The sequence below is a fragment of the Callospermophilus lateralis genome, chromosome 6 (genome assembly GCF_048772815.1).
Source record: "Callospermophilus lateralis isolate mCalLat2 chromosome 6, mCalLat2.hap1, whole genome shotgun sequence".
In the NCBI taxonomy this organism is placed as follows: Eukaryota; Metazoa; Chordata; class Mammalia; order Rodentia; family Sciuridae; genus Callospermophilus; species Callospermophilus lateralis.
Genome location: NC_135310.1, coordinates 144,050,185 through 144,067,351, shown reverse-complemented (window position 1 = coordinate 144,067,351; position 17,167 = coordinate 144,050,185).

Sequence of the window (17,167 nt, the reverse complement as noted above, 5' to 3'; positions counted from 1 at the left end):
GGAAACCATCTAAAATTAGCAATAATAATAATAAAAAAGGAACATTTCAAATTTCCTAGTGGGGAAAAACCCAAAATGCTAAAGTAAGAATGTCACAGGTGTTGAAATTGTTTGACAAATATTTTAAGGTGGTTTTACAAAAATGCTCCAAGCAGTAAGGGCAAATCCTGTTGAAATGAATAGAACGTTAGAAAGTCTCAGTGAACAAATGAAAGATATTTAATAGAAAAAAATATTGAAATTTTAGAAGTGAAAAATACAGTAATCAAAAATTTAAAAACCAACTAGATGGGTTCATTGGAAAATGACAGAGGAAGAATAAGTGAACTTGAAGGTAGATGAATAGAAGTGATCTAATCTGAATAATAGAGAAATTTTGACATTCAAAATTGGTTGTACAGCCTGACAATAGAATGTGGAGAAAAGAAAACATATTCTCCTATTTTTAGCTTCTATTTGGTATTTCAAGAATGATGCCTGGGAGTCTTAGATCTTAGAACTCATACCTTAGTGTAAAGAAGAGACCTGTCTTGGTAACACAGCTTGCTGTGCTGGGTGGAAGAAAGAGGGAGAATTCTTCCCTTTTCATCTTGGGAAATAATTAGTGACAAATTGGAGAGAAAGAGACAGGAGAGTTGACTATAAAATAAACAAGTGCATTTGCTTTGACTCAAATGTATAATTCATGAAGTTTTTTTTTTTCTTTTTCTAACTTGATCACTTTTTTTTTTTTTTTGTAAACTGAAGTTTGACCTCAATTTTATTTTGCAGATTTAAAAGAGACTGGAGCTTGTGCACATGAGGACTAACCGTTGTGTGCCTCTCTATGAAGTGGGTCTTTGTTCTCAAGCTAATAAATATAGAAATTAAAAACAATTTTTAGGGGGCGTTATTGGGGATTTAATCCAGGGCACTGCACATGCTAGGCCAGCGCCCTGCCTCTGAGATACATCCCTAACTCTTTCTATTTTATTTTGAGACAGGGTCTCACTAAGTTGCCCGGGCTGACCTCAAACTCAGGATCTCTCTGTTTCAGCTTCCCAATTAGCTGGGATTACAATTGCGCCCCACGGAGCCCAACCTGAATAATCAGAATCAAACTTAGGAGGAGTCGGTTGATAAAAAAAAAAAAAAAAAAAGAATGCCGAGTTCCTTTAGTTGTTGTGAGACAAGTGACGGCTGGTGGACTGGAGTGTTCCCAGGGACGTAAGAGATGCACAAAGAGAAATCAGATCTACTTTAGCCCAAGAACCTGGGACCAGAGAAATGAAAATACCCTCAAATTTAGGTACCTTGTCCATCGCAGGGTTGGAACTCAAACATTGATCCCCATCCTGTGCCATTTTGTTCACAGACTCTAGAATTGAGGACTCTGTCTCATTCCTTCTCCTTTTCTCACACAAGAGAAGCCAAGTCACTGCTGGAAGGCTGCCTCCTGAAGGTGGAATTAGCATGAGACTTTAATTCTGCTTGCCAAGCAAGGCATTCTCCAGGGGCTCATTTTTCAGACCCAAATTTTGACTCCTGTTTGTCTGAGCTCCATGAAAAAATACTACTGGGTCTGCCCTGGGGTCAGAATATGCTCACTGAAGCCGTGTTGGTGTTGAGGTACGTGCTAAGCCTAATTGCCGTGGTAGGGATATGGCTTGAGTGTGTCCCTCAGTCATTCATGGCTTGGAAGCTTGGTCCTTAGTGTGCTGGTGTTGGGAGGTGGTGGAACCTTCAAGAACCCAATGGGAGGTCACTGGGTCATTAGGCACAGCTTTTGGAAGCTTCCTGGTTACCTCCCCAGAGAAGGTTGTTGGAGAGGAGACATACTTACTTCTCATTCTCTGCCTTCATATCTTACTTGGTGATCACTTTCCTTCTGTCACCACGAGGCCCTCTTCCACACTCACTAAGGCCAGGCAAAGGCTGATGCAATTCTCTTGGGCCTTCAAAATTGCAAGCTAAACAAACAACTTTTCTTTGTAAGTATTCAGTCTCAGGTATTTTGTTATAGCAACAGAAAACTAAGACGCCGACACACACCCTTGACTGGATTTGAGTTTGTCTTCTGTTGCTTAGTCACACTAATGAAGATCATTGTGATTGTTTCTGTTGTTGAGCTTTGGCTGGGTCAAGGGTTGTGTTGAGCGCATCATAGGCTCTGCCACTTTCTTCACATGGACTTACAAATCGGCTCTTAGGGTATACACTAGTTTCCATCTCAGAATGTGGTCTTTTCCTCTTATCTGTGGCCCTCTATGTGTCTGTACGGAGCTGTCTGGCTGCCACCCGGGACCCACACCCCTGGGCCTTTGGAGGGCTCTGAGGACCCTGGGGGCCCTTGGGAGAGCACCCTGCTCTGTCAAGCTGGGCTTGCCCTCCCAGGGACTCATGTCCTTGTTGGCTTGTGAGCCAGCCCGGGAGTGACTTTGGAGAGACTTCAAGCTTGCTTTCTACAAAGAGCAAGGGCAGAATGGAGGCGCGGAATAGAAATCGAAAGGGATCATGGGAAATTTACTCTTCCTGGGGTTACACACATCCTCCAGAGAACTGCAGCTGCCTGCTCAGGATTTAGGGCCTCAACCTTGAGATCTGGGGCTCTGTGGTCCCTTCATGAGAATAAATGACAGGCAAATCACCTGGTGAGGGAGGTGGACAGAGAGTGGAAAAGTACAGCAAGAGACCTGGGTGGAGCCCCTGAGCTGTCCTGGGGCTGCAGGGAGACTCAGGAGGAAGAGCCACAGGAGAAAAGGAACAGAAATCCTGGCTTGGATTCTGCATCGAGGACAGGCTAGCCTCTTTGTCCCCTCTGCCTGCTCTGACCATTTGGACCACCGTAGACTTGAGAAATAGAAGAACGGATCAAAAACAAACCAGGAACTGATTAAAAGAGCAAACACCTCATCCAAGAAATCTCTTCAGGATCTCTATGTCAAAGGTGGACACAAGGAAAAGAAAATCCACAAAGGCCCTTTTGATTGTGGTAAAATGCATGATATAGAGCTACCATTCTGACCAGGTATGTGCTGGTGGTATGAAGTGCGGTCACAGTGTGACCATTCATCTCCATAACTCCTCCGTCCTGCACATCGGAAACTCTGTCCCTTAGACAACCCTCCGTCCCGCCTCCCCAGGGCCTGGTAACCATCATTCTACCTGATTCTATGAATTTGACTATTCTTGGTACCTGTGTTAGTCAGCTTTTCATTTCTGGGAACAAAACGCCCCACAAGAACAACTTAGAGGAGGAAAAGTTTATTTTGGCTCCGGGTTTTAGAGGTTGGCTGACTCCGTTGCTCTGGGCCTCAGGTAAAGCAGAACATCATGGCGGAAGGTGGTGGTGGAGGGAAGTTGTCAGTTCATGACAGCCAAAAGGCAGAGGAAGAAGAGAGAAAGCATCACAGGTAAAACATAAATCCCTCCCGGTGCGGTGGCACATGCCTGTAATCTCAGCAGCCTGGGAGGCTGAGGCGAGAGGATCATGAGTTCAAAGTCAGCCTCAGCAAAAAGCAAGGTGCACAGCAACTCCACGAGCCCCTGTCTCTAAATAAAATACAAAATAGGGCTGGGGGGTGTGGCTCAGTGGTCAAGTGCCCCTGAGTTTAATCTCAGTAACCTGCCTCACAAAGAAACAAACAAGAAATATAAACCCAAAGGCTCACCCCCAGTGAAGTACTTCCTCCGGTCACAGCCTGCCTGCCTGCAGTTACCGCACACTCCATTCAAATTATTAATCTATCAAATGGATTAATCCACAGATTAGGTAATGTCTCGTAAACTAATCATTTAGATTAGAGTGTTCCTGTACCAACATTAAAGGTTTTAGGTGACACCTTATATCCAAACTGTAGTAGTGCCTCACATAAGAAGATTCATATAGCATATCCTTTTGTGGACTGGTTTAATTCACTGAGCACATGTTTCCAAGATTCATTCATATTCCTGACTGAGTCAGAATCTGCCTCCCTTTTAGAGCTGGATAATATTCCATCGTGTAGACAGACTGTACTTTATGTATTCATTCATCACTGATGAGTACTTGGGCAGTTTCCACCTTTTGGTTATTGTGAATACTGCTGCTATGCATGTGGGTGCACAGATATCTGTTCTTGTCTCTGATTTCACCTTTTTGGGGGGTTTATACCCAAAAGTGAAATTGCTGGATCCCATAGTAATTCTTTGTTTAATTTTTTGAGGAACCACCACACCATGCACAGAGTTAAGACAAACCCATTACCTGTCCAGAACTGATTAGGCACAAGTCAAGAGCCTCTAGGATTTGCTGTTCCTCGACAGCACTGAGCTTGAATATTTTAATTTAATGAGGGAGTCATTTCCTTTTCTAAAGAGCTAGACTGGGTCTCATCTGGGTTCATCCCTTTCTCTGGCTTGTGTCCACCAGTTTGGATTGGTGAGAAAGTCGGAATGATGACCCCTGGCCTAAAGTCCATATCCCTTTCCTGGAACCTATCACCTTACCTGGCAAAGAGAGTCTGCAGGTGTGATCAAGCAAAGAACCGTCAAATGTGAAGAGGATCCTGGATTTTCTAATGGGACCAATGTCATCATAAGTGTTTAGAGGTGGACAAGAGAAGGAGGGGACATTCAGAGGAAGGTATGATTATGGAGAAAGGCACAGAGAGATGGAACATGTTGAAGAGGGGACCATGAGCCAAGGGACTCATGGAAAGGGAGAGGGAATGAATTCTCCCCAGAGTCTTCATAATAAAGTGATCCTGCTTATGCCCTGATTTTCACTCAGCAAGACCCATTTCAGCCTTCTGACCTCCAGAACTGAATATGATGAATGTGTGTTGTGTAAGCCATTATATTTGTGGTACTTGTTACAGCAGCGATGAGTAGTTGATACAATTGGGTACCATAGTGATATGGTTTAAATAGGATTTGTTCCCATGAAAACTCATACTGATGTTTGGTTCCTGATATAATTGTGTCAAGGGGGTGGCAGGTGGTTCCTTTAAGAGAGAAGTCATAAGAAATGTTTTCCTTGTGGGAATGGGTTAGCTTTTGTGGGATTTTGCCCCCTGCCTTTCCCTCTTCTTCAGGTGCCTACTGCCCTTCCACCATGAAGAACTCACAAGAAGTCAAGCAGAGGATGCACCATGTTTTTGAACTTTCAGTACCATGAGCTAAACAAACTTTTTTTTTTTTAAATAAATCACCAGGTCTCAGGTATTCTGTTATAGTGACAGAAAACAGGCTAAGACATGTAGTGTCCTGGGTTCATAATTTGCACTCATTATTTCCCATCAGTCTGAAAAGGCACTGAGATCAGACACTGCTCACATCATATCCTTAGCCTTGTTCATGCCTCACCCTCAGCCTCTGTCAAGGGCTTTATGGGAGAAGCTTAATGGATACTTGCTGAGGAATTCCAAGTGTCTGGGTTGTTCTGTGTGTCAGCACAGAAGGGACAAGAGGTGAGTCAGCTTGAGCATGGGCACCATGCTGCCCCCTAAATATCCACAGGTAATGAGTGAGGCGCTACTTTCAGATTGGGGACAGCAGCTCTGGGTATGTGGTGTGGGGGAGGCTGGCCCCTCCCTGGAAACACACATCTGGTCTCCATAATTCTCAAAAACATGTTAGGAACACACCTCCTTCAATGACTGACCAGTTACTGATTTCGGTCATGGTAAGTGGGCAATTTGTTTAACATCTTTCAGCCTCATTTCTTTGAAAAAAATTTTTTATAAATGGGGATAATATTTCTTTACAGGGTAGTGAGGACTTAAGTCAACTAATTTATGAGAAAGTACCTAGCCCAGGGCCCTTAATCGCAAGCCTGTGATAAATCATTTGAGGATGGAGTAAATGGAATAAACCACTTATGGTAAATTCAGGGTCAAGAATTCGCTCAGGTGTTATTTTCTCCCATTTTTACTCTTTCTAGAATATTTATTTGAGCCAATATTCGTACTTGCTGTGCATGAGGGCTTTCTGCTTCCTTCCTTTGTGGGAGTTTCGGGGAGACAGAGACAGAGAGAGAGGGGGGGTCAGCAGACAGAGGACTTACTCAGTATTATGAGGACTCCCAAGCCAAGACCTTGCTTCTGCGTTTCTTAGATAAGAGATTCTTTCCTGTTTCAGAGGTTGGAGACTGTTCCCGGCCTCCGTTAAAGAGGCTGTTACCCTTACACAGAACAAAGCATTTTTGAAAAATTTAAAGAATGCCTTTGAATGAGTTTTTATTATAGTGTCAATGTCTGCCAGCATTTCTGGATCAAAGAAATTTGAATAGACTTACCCGATGGTAAAGGCGTTGTAAAAAAAACGTTAAGTGATGGGGAAGGGCATGCCAGGTGGGGAACAGTCAGGGATCCATTTTCTTTTCCTTGCCCACTACAAAAAATAAACTCAGAATAAGATTCTTTCTATTTTTTCCAATCAAAACCATTCTAATGTAAATATGTCAACTATTTTACATGTTGATAAAATAAATAGAGCATAAAATTTGCCTTTCAAACTCTTTTCCTCTGGCATTAAGACCCCCGTAGTGTTGTGTAACCATCACCGTGATCCGTTTCCAGAACTTTCTCATCTTCCCAGACTTAATAACTTTCTAGTTTTCAAGACACAAGTTGCATCAGTGAATGTAGAGCCCATATTCTCTTCTTGACTATGTTAAAAATCGTCGTCATGTTCTGTATAAATAGCACATGCTTGTTTTAATGCATCTGTTTAAAAACAACTTAAAGGAAGAAGATTATAATATTTATGGAGTGCCTACCAAGGCCCAGTGTGTCACCTGTTTCACACACAATCTGTGAGGCAGGGGTGGTCAGCCTGGGCTACAGATGAGACACAGAAAAATCAAGATGCTCGGCAAAGGTCCTGCGGCCAGGAAGTGGCAGAGCTGAGACGGCCTGCCCTCGGTGACGTCACGCCCTCAAGTTTTGATCACCATTAGCACAAGGAAGGAAGGAAGGGTGAAGGGAGGGAGGCAGAGGAGGAAGGGAGGAAGGGAGGGAGGTCAGAGGGAGGGCTTGTGTTCCATCTGGACTTGAAAACTGTACTTTTGCTACTTGCTGAAAATATATTTCCTAAAAGAGTACGGATTTCACCTTCTTAGGGATTCTCAAGGACTCCGTTGCCATTCTCCTGCGCAGGACATTCTTTGCCTGAAAGGACTTCTGACTAAGGCATTTCTGTGATTTGTGGTCACGGTAGAGCAGCCCATTTTCCCTGGTCTTGGTGACATTGTGGCAGTAGGGACACAGATGAGGAGGGACGGGGTACCGAGAGCTGGTGTCAACAGAGTGCTGCAGCCCGGAGGCGTCTGGGCTGGGCAGCTGCCCCTGGACACTCCTGTTTTGCTCTGAATGTTTTCAGAGCAGAGTGACTGGGGGCGGGAGGCTGAGGAGGACACAGATGGCTCTTCCAGACACGGAGGACGGCTGTGCTTTGTCACCCTCCTCAGAGACAGAGAGGAGACTCAGGCCTTGGGTTTGCTGCATTCTGGTGCAGCCCCAGAGGCCCTAGGTAGAGTGATACCGTGGTGTGATATCTGCTAGTCTTTGTCACCCTGTGTGCGACTCCTTGTGTGGTAATTACTTGCACTGCATCTCAAAGGACATGAAAACATGGCTCTGACATCGTCCCTACTTAGCAGATGAGGGACAGAGGACTTATGTCTTGTAGGTGGCAAGGTAGGATTGCCTTGAGGTCCGTCTGAACCCCAAGTCCATGCTGGTACCCACCATGCTGTGCCAGCTATCCAGTGCTGGAGTTATGTGCCTGGGCATTGGATCTGTTCCACAAGTTACTACTCTGTGATCCCTGAGTCTCGGTTTCCTAAGACTATGAAAAATTGAAAAAGCCAGGCGCAGTGGTACATACCCGTAATTCCAGCGGCTCAGGAGGCTTGAGGCAGGAGGATTGTGAGTTCAAAGCCAGCCTCAGCAACCTTGTTAGGCCCTAAGCAACTTAGCAAAATGCTGTTTCTAAATTTTGTATATATATATATGGCTGGAGATACAGCTCAGTGCTTGAGCACCCCTGGGTTCAACCCCAAATACCAAAAAGAAAAAAAAAATTGAAGGTAAACTACCCCCCACCCCATGGATTACTATGAAGCTTAAATAAAAATACCCACCTGAAGGTGTTGGCCCTATGGTGGGCACTTGTTCTGGGTTGACTTCTCAGGTTGCTTCTGTCCCAGCAGAGGAGACAAATAAGTAGACAAGCAAGAACCGTGGGATATGGCTAGTGTCATGCCATGGTCAAGGCCAGGTGACGGTGCTCCAGGAGCCAAGGAGGGCTCATATTATAATGACTCTTTGTTGTTTGAAGAAGTCCTGTTCCAGTAAATTCGAAAGCCAATGGGGAACATACAAAGTTAGAGGGGAAGCCACATGTTGGTTCCATTCAATGGTTTTGCCTCTGGAATAACTTTTAGCCGGGATGCTTCCTCATTAAGTTTGAGGGGTGATGATTGGTGGTGACTGAGAGCCGAGGCAGGAGAGCATAATGATGAGACCAGGGGGTGTCAATCACAAGCAGAGACTGAAGTCTTCTAGAGGAAGAATATTCCCTTTATTTAGCTCTTTTCTTTAATATTTGACAAGAGGCAGAAGAAGATTCCAAAGCTTGAACTGGACTTCCTGGTTAAGTTGTCTAGGTTGTGGACTGCAGAAAGACCCCTAGTCAAGGGGAGAGTGAGGACTGAAATCCAGTATGTACCCACATGCCCAGGCCACGTGTCCTGATCTACCTCTTTTCTTTGTCCAAAAGGACCATCTGCTTTCCTAGTTGTAAGTCACCAACGCCCATTCTGCCCCCAAAGGCCACCATTTTCGAATATACAAAGGTGCCATCTATGCTGGTGAGACTTAGGGTCCAGCTGCATGACCAAGCATTGTCTCATTGGAACAAAGGCCAGCTACATGTTGGAAGGCTGCCCAAGAGACCTGGTTGCACAATTAGCTCCTGGCTGCATGGCGATGCTCATCGTAGTCCCATCTCATTAGCAAGTTGCTATCTCCCTGTCAACTACTGGCTTGAACTTTTATATAGCTTTGGCTCATGCACCCAAAGTCAAAGTCACATCTAGGTTTTTGTGGAGTGTAGAGAGTCATGGGGTCTTGAGTAATAAACAAAACTGAGTAATTGACTAAAAAATGTTAGTTATGAATATACCTATATCTCTAGGACCATGTTCTTTACAAGTCTCCTTCCTGTCAGGGGATCAAATGTTTAATACTTTGTCAATCACCCTGAGTTTGGAGTGTCTGCTTCCCTAGACTCCACTTTTGGAGTAAGTGGATAAGCTATGGGGCCGGTGGGGGGTGTGCTCAGCTTGGAAGGTGCACGGGTGGTAGGGTCTAGTGCTCATCATCGGGGGAGGGAGAAGGGGGGACCCTGTTTGTACCAGGGCGCTGCACCCTGTCTTTCCAAGAGCAGAGGGAAACGATGCTGTGGGGGACAGTGCCTGCGTTACGAGGAGACCCAAGTGGACGTCCAGATGGCCGTGGAGGAGGGGACAGAAGGAGCCGGGGTGGAGTGCTTGGGAAGGAGATGGGATCCCCGGTCTGGTGTGGCTCTGGGGGAGGGAGATCCTGTTCGCCAGCGACTCTGCGATTGCTGGAGTGCCAATTGTCTGTCCCATGAAGACACTGGAACAATAACAACTTGATTAAATGTCACTGACTTGTAATCCCACTGGCGTGTGGCAGAATCGCTTTAGGCTTTTCTCATGTCCTACCCTGGTCGTCACTGGGAGCCTCATGGCAGCCGAAGAGCCCTCCTTTCCTGTTGCAGCCTCCCCCCCTCCCCCCCCACCTCTTGTCCAGGATCATGAAGTCCCTTGCAGACAGGTCCTCACTGCTGCTGGGAGGACCAGGGAGGGGCAGCGGGGCGCCAAGGCCCAGGTCTGGCTTGGCCTCCCTCCCCTTTGTGCCAGGGCTCTCCAGCTTCATGGAACAAGCCTTGCTATGTCCCATCCTCTGGCCCTTGCGCCATCTTGTCACCAGGTTGTCATGCGATGCTGCAGCTGCCCTGGCAGCTCTCCAGATCCCCTGTGAAGCCAGGTGCAGCTTCTCTCTCCTCATGGCGGTATCGAAAATCTGGGGGGCTGGGCACGGGGACCCCAGCATGTGCTTCCCGTTCTTCCTCTGACCCCAGGAGTCTGCCCACCTCAGGATGCTGACATCAGCACTTCCACCTTGAAAATATCCAGACGAGATGGCACCGTGTCTTTTGCTAAGGTGAGACTCAGTTTCCTTCAAAAGTTGTGCTTATTTTTAATAATTTATTTATTATATTTATTAATTTTTTTTAGTTGTAGTTGGACACAATAACTTTGTTTTATTTACTTATTTTTCTGTGGTGCTGAGGATTGAACCCAGGACCCCGTGCGTGCTAAGCGAGGGCTCTACTGCTGAGCCACAACCCCAGCCCCAAATAATTTACTTTTGAGAACTCTTATCTAGGTACCCTTCTGAACTTTCTGAGACCAAGAACAGGTTCAACTAAGCTCCGTATTGGTGCTTTCTTTCAGATTCCAAGATTCTGGAAATCAGAACATGATAGTGCACTACTGAAGTCTAAGCCATACAACATCTACCAATAAAATCCAGTTACAAAAATAAACAAAACAAGGAGCAATTTCAGACCGACGGCCTTCAGGGTGTGACTACTGTGGGGTAGGGACATGGACCCAGGCAAGGAGTTTGCTCTCTTGAGAGGCGGCTGGGCAAATCCAATATATGGTAATAAAAAACCGTGACTTGGGACAAAGGCAGGGGTGACAGGTATCTTTCCCTCCAAATAACTTTGCTAAATGACTCTTCTAAATGTCATGATATTTGCCTCCAGGGTTGGAGAAAGAGTCCTTCCTCAGCTACAGAGAATCAGGCCAGGTTGAGCTTTACCCCGATGTCCATGCAGGGGAGTTTTGGAGTTAGCCTGATTCTCAATTCCTTTCATTTTGTGCCCCAAAATGAAGTGGGAAAAGCAAAAAATAAAGGAGAAAAGAAGAGAAGAAGTGCTAATGACCACTCCCCTGGTTCCTGTGAGGTTGTGGATCATGAGTTTTATCTTTTACGGGCAACACAGCACATTCTGAAAAGTGAATGCATGACCAAAGCAGAAGAACAGAGTCCCAGATGGCCACGACCTGGCCCTGACCTGTCCTCTTGCATCAGGCCCATGTCCTGGATCCTCCTCTCTGCAGACCACCCCTTACATGGCTACTTCTGGTCCCTGCTTCTCTGACTCTCCAACCTCTGCTCCCTCCGTGCAGCTTCTGTTCCGAGTTCTGATGCTCTTTGTGTTCTGACAACCTCCTCAGCCTAACTGACCCTGTCCTCAGGGGACTCTCCACAAAGCTCCTGCTCACTGGATCGGCCCCACACCCTCCGCACTCTCCCATGGATTCGGAGCATGAGTCAAACATGAAAAGAAAGGAGGACATAGGAGGTCGTGAGAATAACAGTTGTTCAGGAGGATGACAGGGGCCTATTGCCGGGGGACAGGCTTAGAGTGGGTTTGGGAGCTCTGGGTCCTCTGTAGACTTTAATACATATTTGCCAAGTCATCAAGTATTAAGAATCACAGCTAAGAATTAAGAGGAAAGCTTTATTATCTACTTTTATATACTTTCGTCTAAATTGTGTTCATTGCCTAATGGTAGCAGAAACACCAGGGTTGCAGGCCAGGGCAGCACAGCTGGGACTGCTTCCTGTTGTGGGCACCTCTGACATCCCATTCACACTTCAAGATCCAGCTCCTAGGCTCCCAGCAATGATCAGAGCACTGTCCTTCTCCACCTGCAGCCAAAGTGCTCCATTGACATGGTGTCTCCATCACGAGAGGTTTTTTTTTTTCTTTCCTTCTTCTCTTTTCTAAATATAAGCCGGCTTTGACCAGGGATTATATATTATTTGTTTTCAGATTCTATGTATTGTACTTAATACAGCGCTCAATGGGTCAGAGGTGCTGAATATATATTTATGGAGGGAAGTAGAGGAGGGAGGAGAAAGTGAAGGAGCCAGAATTTTCTGGTTGGTTCATCCAGGTGGGTCTGACAGTGAGTGACCTTAGGTTTTTGTTGACGAGCACAGGGGAGTTCCTGCAAGACACAGAACTCAGCAGTTCAGCATCATGATGTGCAGCAGCCCGGCTGCAGCAAACTAACCGGGGGGTGACGAGCAACTTGTGTACGTTGATACGGCAGGAGTAGGAGCCGTTTATTATAGGACCGGAGCAGTATTTATACATTCCACACAGCTTATCTTAATTAGCATAAACTAGATACAGCAGTCAACCAATAAGGAATCTCCATACTTAATGGCTCACTTTTGTTACTTCACAAACCACACCCTCTGGCATTTTGCCAGGCGCCATCCTGACTTGTTTACAGACTCTAACAATGATGGTCTTTTTCCCTTCTGTACCTTGCCCATGGATTAGTCTCACTGTTTGTCTGCTCGTGTTGGTAGCCTGTTTTCTGCTTGGGTCAGCAAATTCTGCAAGCCTACAACTAAAACCATAGGGTGCTTTTAACCAAACAACCAAGACAACAACTGAGAAACTGGTGTGACTCCATTTTTGAAAATAAATAAATAAGAGCAGCTTCTATCTCAAGGCCTGTCCAAGGAGGGGGCATGACCCTTGTCCTTGAAAAAACCCACAGAGCATTCCTAAGCACATACCCACCCTGCTGACTTGTTTGTCTGTAAATAACAGGAGAGGTCTGCTGTGGCACCAGGTGTCCCTGACTCAGTCAGGCTACGTGAGGACCCATAGCAACCCCCCTAGCAACCTCCAATCAGTGTGAGACAGGGAAATACCTGGGATGCCAGATGACCCTTCCAGTAGTTTATGGTGGTTGATAACATGTTGGGAAACCATGTAGTTTAGCACGTACACCCCTCATGGCCTAAACCAATCAGTTCAAAGGAATCCCCCTCTTGTACTAACCAATCACCCCTACCCAACTTGTTCCTGCCAGTGAATGTGCTAATCAATGTTAAGAGTTGTTGTTTGACTTTCCCGCGGTATGGAATGATTTGCTGTGTGATGTTGTGACGCATACAGTATCCCCCCAAAATCTATAAAATGTCACTGAACAAAGGACCAGGACTCACTCCCTGGGACTGCTGTGTCAGGAACTGTTGTGAGTCCAGGCTCGAGCTAGTAATAAAGACTCTGGAGGTCTATTGGGGTCCCACGAATCTGGCATAACACAACAAGTAGAAAGAGTGTGGATTCAGTCAGAGTTGAGTCCCAGGGGAGTGACTGAGCTTACAAACCCAGGGTACATTGGGACAGTTACCAAACTTCTCGAAGTTCCAGCTTCGTCTTCTGTAATGTGTATCTTTGTATTAGCCACCCATAGGCTGTTAAGTATTGAGATTAAGTATTAAGATGCAGGTGAAATACCTAGCACAATGCCAGACATAGAGAAAACACCTGAGTTATTGTTAGTCTTTAAAAATGTGTTTTAGCAGGGAGGGGTGGCACACACCTGTAATCCCAGCGACTCAGGAGGCTGAGGCGGGAGGATTGCAAGTTCGAAGTCAACCTTAGCAACTTAGTGAGGTCCTAAGCAACTTAGTGAAAACTTGTCTCAAAAAAAAAAAAAAAAAATGCTGGGGATGTGGCTCAGTCATTAAGCGTCCCTGGTTTCAATCCCTGGTTATCCCACCAACAAAAAGAAAAGAAAGGAAAAAATGTTTAAATGTTTTAATTGTATTATTGCTCAGATGTTGTCTTTCTGCGCCCACATTTTTAAAATCACTTGAGTCCATCTTTATGTGGAAACCTGGTGGCATCTATTCTCATTTATTTTTATAGTATTCTTCGGCCCCTCCTCCACCACTTCTAGGCAGAAGAAAAGGAGAAAATTCACAATAAAATTGATAAAGGCCTGGATATTTTCTGTCTTTCTCTCCTTGTTTGGATTTCAGGGGAAAAAAAATCACCTGGAGGAAGAAGTCATTATTTTTGGCCAAAGGAGTTGATGTATAAACTATTTTCCTAAGGAATGAAGAGACCAAGATACTGTATGTCAGCTTTCTGTCACTGTGATATCACTGTGATAATCAAGTTGTAAAGAGAAAAGGTTTATTTTGGCTCACAGCTTTAGAGATTTTATTCCATGATCAATTGGCCCCATTGCTTTGGATCTGTGGTGGGACAGCACAAATGGAGTGGGGCATGTAGGAGAGCAAAATGACTCACCCATCAGCCAGGGTGCAGAGGGAAAGAGAACTGGCTGGGGTCTCACATCCACAGTGATCTAAGGACCTCTCACTAGGCCCCACCTCTTAAAGGCTCCATCATCCTAGGAAGCAACACAGTCTGGGGGCCAAGACTTTGACATACGGGCTTTTGGGTGACACTATTCCAAACCACGGCATGTGTTAAAGGAAAGCTGTGTTACAGGAAAAAAAAAAATTCAGGCTGTTACATTTGAAGACAGCTGAAGATTTCAGTTCCAAATTGAAAAACTGAAGATATACAATACTAGAGATAAAATAACTCATTCTTGACTCCTACAGGACCCTTACTTGCCTGACAAGCGACTGGGAAATTAGACAGGGGCACTGGTTTTGGCAACTGAGAAGAATCCAGCCAACTCAAATCTGAAATGAAACTGCTGAGATGGTAAACTGTCTCCCCTCCAACAAGTCCAGATTATAATCAGGATGTGGCCCTTTCCATTCTCTCACTAGCTATTTTGGGGTTTTGTTCTTTTTTCTGAAGGCAGACGTAATTGCTAAATTTGCAGATGTTACATTTAGTTCTTCACATCTTGGCTGTGTGTCTTTATTTGCAGGAAACAAGTTTAATTAAACACACACACACACGCACACACACACATATACACACACACACATTTCAAAGACCCTTTTTTGGCCTGGTTATAGTGTTTCTGTTTTTGGGAAAACTTGTTTTCTTTCTGTTTTGGGATAAAATGTTACTATTACATATTTTGCAGAGTTATGGTCCATGCAGACAGCTCAGGGAACATGCCTCCTCCCAGGTCTGAGAAAGCTAGCTACCCTTAGGAACCGTTTCAGGACCTAGGAAGGAATGTGGGTTTATGAGCGAGGGCTGGGCTTCTATGATTATTTGCCCCTGATGTAAGAGGGCAGGAGAAGGAAACTAGGCAACCCAGTGCTCTATCTGCACAGGTGAGCACCCACCCTAATGCACCAATAACTTACTTTTATTGAATAAGATGCCCAGCACTGTACTAAGTGCTCTATATGCATTCTCGCATTTAGTTCTCACAGTTTCTCTATAAGGTTATTACAGTTGGAACTCAGAGGTGAGGAAATGGAGGCTTAGAAAACATGTTACTTGTTCAGTGATCAGCTGGGGAAGGATCATAACTCAAAAACTGGCCTGATTCTATATTTGTTCTCAATTTCTAGCATCTTTTCCCTTTACCTTCTTTGGACTCCCCCCTGCACATCCACTGAGGAAATGCGTGGCACCTCTAGCACTGACACTGATTCATCTGCAGGGGTGGAGCCTGTGACTTAGGCCAAGCCAATCAGGGAAGGGCCCAAGTGATTGGTTAGGAGTGGTCATGTGACCCAAGCTAGTCCAATCAGAAGTGAAAGGCGGGGCTTCAGGAGAAAGCAGGGCTGTCATCTTCAGCCTTGAGGACAGAGTGGGTGTGAGGTTGGCAACTGCTGAGATGGCGTGGTTCCAGGAAAGACTGCCTGATGGTGAAGCCAATATTCCGGGAGGCCAGAGGCAGAAGGAAGATGGGCAGAGAAATGGAGGGGAAGGGCTGGCGATAGCGTGAGCCTCCACAGCAAACCCTGGCAGCTACCTGGGTCTCCTCAGGGCTCAGAGGTCACAGGAGCAAACCAAGTCTCAGTACGTTTGACCCAGGTTGAGTTCTGAAACTTCCTTCAAAAATATTGAAATATGCTTTATAGACAGGGGTAGAAATTTCCCTCAAAATATAATGCAGGGCTGGTAGGTGTCGGAATGACTGGAGCTGGTTGATTTCCACAAGAGTTCTTGGGTTCTGGGGACATCCACTAATTCTGGACCAAACTCTACTTCCCTTTCACAAGTCTATTGTGAACAAATCTTTGTAGTTTTTGATGGTGATTTTTGAAACAGCAGCAAACTCTGTGAGAAGAGAAGTAAATTTAGGGTATTGGATAGATTGGACCCTTTTACCACCCCCTGGACCACCACCCAGAGGTCTGGCTTGAGCTTGGCTTGTGGTACTCACTCCTCCTGTATCCTGGGGTGCCTATTCCAAGGCCCATGACAGGATATTAAGAAAAAGCATATTTGGGGATAGAGAAACATTTTCTTTTTCTCTCAAGTCACATCCTTAGGAAAACTGCTGGTGCAGTCACTCAGCCATGCCAAGGGTCAGCTCCATGTATGGAAATCACTATTTAATCCAAACCAACAGCTTCTGAATCTCCTCCACCCCCAATGTCAAATTAAAGGAGAAGTGCAAAGGATAGGGAGCAGCTGAGTTCTGTGTGTGCCTTTGGAATCTTGTAACAGCTGTCCTGAGTTGTTGGGATATGTGAGTACACAGAATCTCCTCGGGCCCTTTGCTAGTTGTAGGACTGTTTACTGAGAAGAGAGCAGGGCAAATATCTCCAGCTGAAGGGAATGGTGAAGGGTCAGAAATTGTTTGCTGTTCTTGTGTATGACAGCACCATTCCCTGGGTTTGTGTCCAGAGGTTTGCTCCTGAGCCTGGTGCAGTCATAAATGTCTTATCTGAAGGATTACAGACCAGATGGGGATGCTGCTATCATTTTGTCTCTCTATTACCCAGAAAATCTCAGCTGCTGGTTTGGCAACAGGAGCTTATGGCTGGCCATTCCAGGTGGTTTAATTATTTCCATGTAGGAATTAATAACAATAAGCCTTTTTTGAACTATGGGATTTTTCCTCTTTTAATCTCTAACATAGTGGCACTTTTGTGATATAAAAGATGATTAGATGGGCTGGGGATGTGGCTAAAGCGGTAACACACTCACCTGGCATGCGCGGGGCGTTGGGTTCGATCCTTAGCACCACATAAAAATAAAATAAAGATGTTGTGTCCACCGAAAACTGAAAAATAAATATTAAAAAATTCTCTCTCTCTCTCTCTCTTTCAAAAAAAAAAAGATGATTAGATGACAAAGTCAACCCACCCATCCTACTGAAGACCAGTGGCAG